Source organism: Bombus fervidus, chromosome 10, assembly GCF_041682495.2.
Source record: "Bombus fervidus isolate BK054 chromosome 10, iyBomFerv1, whole genome shotgun sequence".
NCBI classification, from domain to species: domain Eukaryota; kingdom Metazoa; phylum Arthropoda; class Insecta; order Hymenoptera; family Apidae; genus Bombus; species Bombus fervidus.
In genome coordinates, this window is record NC_091526.1 from 11,320,488 (window position 1) to 11,326,613 (window position 6,126).

Here is a 6,126-nt window from a genome sequence, read left to right on the forward strand (position 1 = left end):
CGATTTACGCGCGTTATAATAACGCGAGATAATATTTTTATAGTTTGTTCTAATTAATAGCATCAACAGCCTTGAGATATTATTAACACCTTATCGATTAATCCCACAGGTGTAGGATATTATTATTTCTACGTTGCCGGTGGGACAAAGCAACGTATCACACTCGTTTAGCGCGTAACTATTAACGCGATATGGCGATCGTTCGTGATACTTCGATGAGCAAAGCATCGACAAAAAATAATTAATGAAATCGTAGAACGTATTCGTTGATTCGAGTTCACGTGTGTAGAATGCGAGCAACGCGATTACCCGTTGATAATTATCCAAATTAATATTGTTGTCGGGGCAATCTGTTCTGTAGGTACATGACAGAATGATCGTTGTGCGTATTGCTGCTAACCTTCTCGCTATAATGACACGTATTACTCTGATTGGTAACAATTGGTAACAATTGACGGGCGGAACCGAGCCTCGGAGGTTCCGCTACTTTGCCCGTGTTGTTTACGACCAGAACTTCGAAACGTTACACCTTAATTGCGTGGCTACATGCTCGAAGAATTATCAAGGCTTCTTTACGCCCCTATGCAATTAGTTATTAGGGATGTTCTTCTAGTCTATCTCGATACAGTGTTTATAATCTGTTTCATCCTGAACGTGTATAATTTGAAAGTTTCCTAGGATAAAAATCCAATGATTTCCACATTAACGTGCTGTTTTTCGATTTTATTTCGCGTTTCCTTCCTCCCCGAAAGCATAAAAGCACAGCAACGTATCCTAAATTAGAAGATAACGTTACTTCTTAACGAAGAAGTTGTCGGAGGCAAAGTATTTCCACGATTCTAAAATTTTTTAGACAATCCCCGACGACTCGTTACCTAACAAATTCTTTCTAATCGCTCCGTATCTTCCTGCGTAATTTTCCTTTTCCTACGGCCAGTCGTGTCCCGAATATGGTTATGCAAAGGAAGAAAGGAAACGGCGAGTTATAATGCTCCTAAACGATGCAGCAACAGCTGAGAAAAGCGAGAGCGGTCATTCTATAATCTTCAATTTGCCTCGTAAAAACATGAAACAGCGGATGCAACGTGGAAGCAGCATCGTATTTTATGAGCTCGTAATGCAGCCAATGAACCGTTTCTAGCGTTTATCCGACTTGCTGGGAAGTTATTACAACATCGTTATCTTCCGGCAACATTTTTTTCAATTTTATTCGCGTTAAGTGGACCAAGTCGCTGGTTAATATCGAGTTATTGAATCCACTTATACGCATGATTCTTGAAGCATCATGCGCGATGATGTGTACAATGATAGGTGCACCAAAAGCTTTCCATCGGACCTAAATCAAGTTAAAGGTAAAATTACCATTTTATACATATAATACGTGCCGCGTAAAACAAAATGGGATAATTTTCCAGTTGCTTATCGTTACGCTTTAATAATTTTATGTCTGTAATTATCATGGTTCAGAAAGCGTCAATGCACTCGGTAGATCTAACAATTAAAGTTTCGTACCAATTACGTATCAATTTACTTGTTCAAATACCATGCACGTGTAAAGTTTGACATTTGACCGATTTTACGACCTTCCTATATCATAGAGATTATCATGCCTGTCGACAGTTGCTCGCTTCTTGCCATAAATCATCTTATAAATGTCTTTTCTCTCTACCTCGTTTCCAATACCGATACGAAAGAGGCGAGAAACTCGAGAATATGAGCGTCGAATTTAATGTTAATTGGTAGTTTCATGCACCTACTTTTCTAGTTTGGAATGTTAAATAAGGATATCAATTAACGTAGACGTCGATTAAGTCATCTTTAACGGTGATTGCAGCGCGCGTATTACAGCGGGATACGAAACAAAAATTTTATGCGCCGTCTAATTGGCCCACGCTCGATAGTTTCGATGTTATTTCCTCGTAAAGACGAGTCCTGCATGTTTCTCATTAAACGATCGTTTTCTACATTTATTATCTACCAATGCAAACTCTGTTCTTATTTCTCGCACCCTGTTATTCGGTGCTCCATTTACGGTCCGTCTTCTATTTTTTCTAGTAATAAAAACACTCGGTATATTCGAGAACGCCGCGACCAAACGACTGACTGCTCGAATATTACGGTGTGCAATCGCTTTTAAGTAATTGACAGTCCGTAAGGTGTGTACTATTTGAACAGATATTAAATGCCCTTTCTTTCTTCAATCTTTTCGCTTTCTTCGAGAGACTGCTGCTTCGACCGCTGCTTCGAACGCTGCTTCGAACGCTGCTTCGAACGAGCAACTTACTTTTTATTTACCGTAGTATCGATTTTATTGCATTTCTTTGATGTTTGCTTCGTAACTTTGCCATTTACATTTGCTCGTACCTCTCGATCGACTAAAAAGCTAATAAATATCGAATGCTCCGAATGGTTCTGATTCAATGGCCAGGTATCGCGGTTCGAACAAGTTAGGATTCGCTTTCTTCGTATTTGCGTCTTCCGGAACATGGTTTAACGCGATCATGATTCGGATAGAAATTTCTTATGCAACTACGTCGCAACTAATAAGATTATTCGTTCGTTGGAACCCGGTGGTGCATCGTGGTCAAATAAATCTTGGAGCAACGAGCAGCGCGTCGGCGTTTTCGCCGGAATTAGTAACGCAATCCTTCAATTCGGCGCATATCTAATCTGCCGAAATTCCTATAATTCGCCGGGCTTTAATATGCTTTTCATCGAAATTGTCGAAGCAATAAGAAAGGGCAGAAGGAAGAAGAGCTTCGATCGTGCGCTACGCTGGCAAGATGCTCCAGTGCACCAGTGACGTCAACGAGTTTGCGGTCTTCAAATTACAATATCACGAAAACGAGCGAGTTGAGATGGTACGGACTACGGGGCCGAACAGAGGTAGGAGAAAGGTCCTTTCCGCCAGCCGTGCGCTCGTGGAATAATAGCCTTCTGATTATATGCATTATATGGGCCGAGATTGATACGGTTCGTAATAAAATAATTGAAATAATCATACGGCACAAGGTCGACACAATGTTAGAAATCTGTTCGCCAAATGAAACATCAGTTAACGCAATATCGTGCTCGCAAGAAATATGTCTGTGGCGTAATTGAAATCTCACCAAGTTATGCAAATTACATAATACGTTCGGCTTCCACGGTGAACGTTATGCGTTCTTGCAATTAAAGCGAATTAAGCAATTTTGGAAATTAAGAGAGCTCGTGGAAAACTCTTTTCGCGTAACAATCATTTTTCTTTCTAAGGTAGGAAACGAATTGCACGTTGAAATACAATGTCGGTGTCAACGATCGTCGCATCCTTTCCTGATCCAGTCTCACGGCGCCAGACATAAAGGCACGCATACACGCACACATCTGCATACTCGGTTATCCTTTTTTCTCCATTCCGAGGCAATCTTAATATTATCCTTCGAATTACGGCCCTCCGGTGATCAACGGCGTGCGTTCCCATCACATACGCACACCGTCGAATTAGACTCCAATAATCGCGCTCGTATTTCGGGGCACGACACTCCTCTTTGCATGGATGTTGCGTTACGTAACGAATCACAATTGAGTTAACGTTAGAAAATTGTTGAACTCGTGAAAGCGAAGAATAAACCATGGCGTGTGCAGCGTTAGTTGCATCAACGATAAGGTTTAAAAGTCGCTTTAATTCCGCTTGAACGAAATCACAGTTTTACGCTACGATTTCAATCACGAGTATTTTTTAACGTTGAAGTGGTTTTGCACATTTGTTTGGGGAAGAGCGTGCGTGTTTATGGTTTCCACGAAAGCATTGCAATCAACCCTCTCTGATGGCCCCTTTTTCTCCCACGGATTAAAGGTAGCGTTTCATTCCACAAAGCTATTCCTAGAATTATAATGAACTCGTTTGCGAATAGATACTTCAGGAACAGATCATTGAAACGAACTCAAGAAATCGTTTCAGAAATAGCAAGAAGTAATTAAATATCAAAACAGCGGATAATAGTATATAATAATGGGAAAAAACAAATGAGAAGAATGCGATACTATTGTTCGAGTTATAATTCAAAGCGTACTTTGATTGCTCATTTTTTATTTTAATTTGTAGCTTCATTGTCCTTTTTTCCTTTATTTAATCCTCTTTTATCCAATCGACAAAACTCTCGGCTGGTAATATAGATATCTGTTTCACTACTAAAGGCCGGTCGAACGTGTGACGTCGACGACAGTGCAGTGCTGTGTTCCTATCTTTGCCACGCGTTGTGCAGTGATATTTACCTAGGAACAATACGAAAAATACTCGAGGTATTTAATCGATACTTAATTATCTAATCATCTTCGTAGCGACCGAGAACAACGTTATTCTCGTAGATTTTCCTATAATTTCCGCAGAAGCAGGTAACGTACGTGCATGCAAAAATGATGCAACGTTTGTTGTGCTGATAGAAACATACACGTGGCTCTTACGTACGAACGAACGACTCGAGCATACTGTAAGAATGTTAAAAAACAAATAACTGGAAATTGTTAAAGTTAGCAATCTATAAATAACTCGCTCTCCTTCTAAAGTAAGGTTAAGATCTGGTGTGCATCTTGCGTTTGGTTCGAGAATCTAGTGCTACGCGGCAGCACTGTACGATACACCTAAAGCTCGAAGCACCCCCAATCCAACCGATACGGTACTAAAGATTGGCGCCTTTTTCGAATTTCAAATTTCAAAATTTATATCACGTACGTTTTACTCGATTCGTTCTAACTCGAGAAACTATCGTCTTTAATAATGTATTGCTATATTTCTATCGAGGTAAAGATAGAAGAGGTAGAAGAAGTGATCGATAAAGCGGAGGCAGCGATGGCGAGACAATGTCGTAAAAGCAGAGGCGACGGTGATACGACGGCGCCAGAGCGGCTGTTGAGTAGCATCGCGGGCGGGTCCTTTCTTCTCTTCCATTATCGTAATCTGCAAATTTCGTGGGTACCGTGATGAAGAACGGTCGGAGGTGGCGCGGTTTCGAGTTAAACTGTTCGAGAGAGTAGATAGTTTCGGGGATAGACGGAGAGGAAGAGGAAAGACAGTCGGGATGGCTGATCGTGTGAAAAGGAACGAGAAAGGAAGGGTAGAGAGAGGGATCCGAAAGACGAGACAGAGGAAGAGGAATCGCAAAGTCGGTGGCGGATTGGCGGCCTAAGGCGCGGTTGCAGATTCCCGGCGTGATGCCGGTGATTCGCGGCTTTGGTGCCCAGTAATCGTCGGTCCCCTTACCCGACGTATTCCTCCTCCCTCGCATCTTTGCTCAGGAGAATCCACCTCGTCCCTTCTTCTTTCTCGTCGAATTCGCTTCTCCGCACTTTCGTTCGCCTCCCTTTGCTTCCCTTGGCCTTCCCCGGCTCTCTCCCTTCGCCTCCCGTAGGCGTCTCGTACCTGTTTCATCCTTTTGATATGGCGCGGGCCCTGTTGTACAGCGAGCGAAGGATGAAAAGAAAGAAGGGGGGCAATCTTGCGGTAAATACAGCAATCGCTTGATGTGCCGTCCGCATTAATATAATTAGTCACCCCGAGCGCTCGAAAGCGACCCGATGTTTGAGAAGCCGACTCTCTCGACTCTGCTCTCTTGCTTCGTTCTACTCCGCTCTGTTCGCCGTGCCTTGATTCTGTTCGAAGTATCAAGAGGCCGGGGGGCACATGCGTGCATAGGTAGGTGAAACATGGTGGACTGTTAAAGATTCCGAGGGTTGGAGGAACAAGGGCGTGGCCGATGTTGGATCATTTTCATTTCTGTTCATGCAAACTGATATATCAGCCCCCTCTCTCCCTATAAATATGCAGACGCGGTCATTTTTGCATGCTGCGTTAGTACGTAGACAAAGACGAATCGGTAAACCTGGCCATTGTGAAGCGAATAGTGTCGCTGTGGAAATGAATGGAACTTTTCGAATCGAACCGAACCTTCGACAAACGTGTTGCAAGATTTGCTTCTAATCAGTGGTTGGATTCTTGTAATCGCGATACGGTTTCATACGAATGTGTGCAATGACGATAGATTTATATTTCTGTCATAGAATGGCGCCAAAGAAAATCGAAGAACCTGAAAGGAAGCCGCTTATTGGCCGCGTAGGTACCAATTTGAAAGTTGGTATAGTAGGCATACC

General features: G+C 42.5%; 1 long non-coding RNA gene across 1 annotated transcript; it reads right to left on the bottom strand.

Moving 5' to 3' along the window:
• Positions 1-694: 694 nt before the first annotated feature.
• LOC139991393 (uncharacterized) lies at positions 695-3,868 on the bottom strand. Its single transcript, XR_011800824.1, has 2 exons — positions 2,296-3,868; positions 695-2,250 (listed from the first exon to the last, which is right to left on the bottom strand). It is a non-coding gene; the product is annotated as an uncharacterized lncRNA (long non-coding RNA).
• Between the last annotated feature and the right edge of the window lie 2,258 nt (positions 3,869-6,126).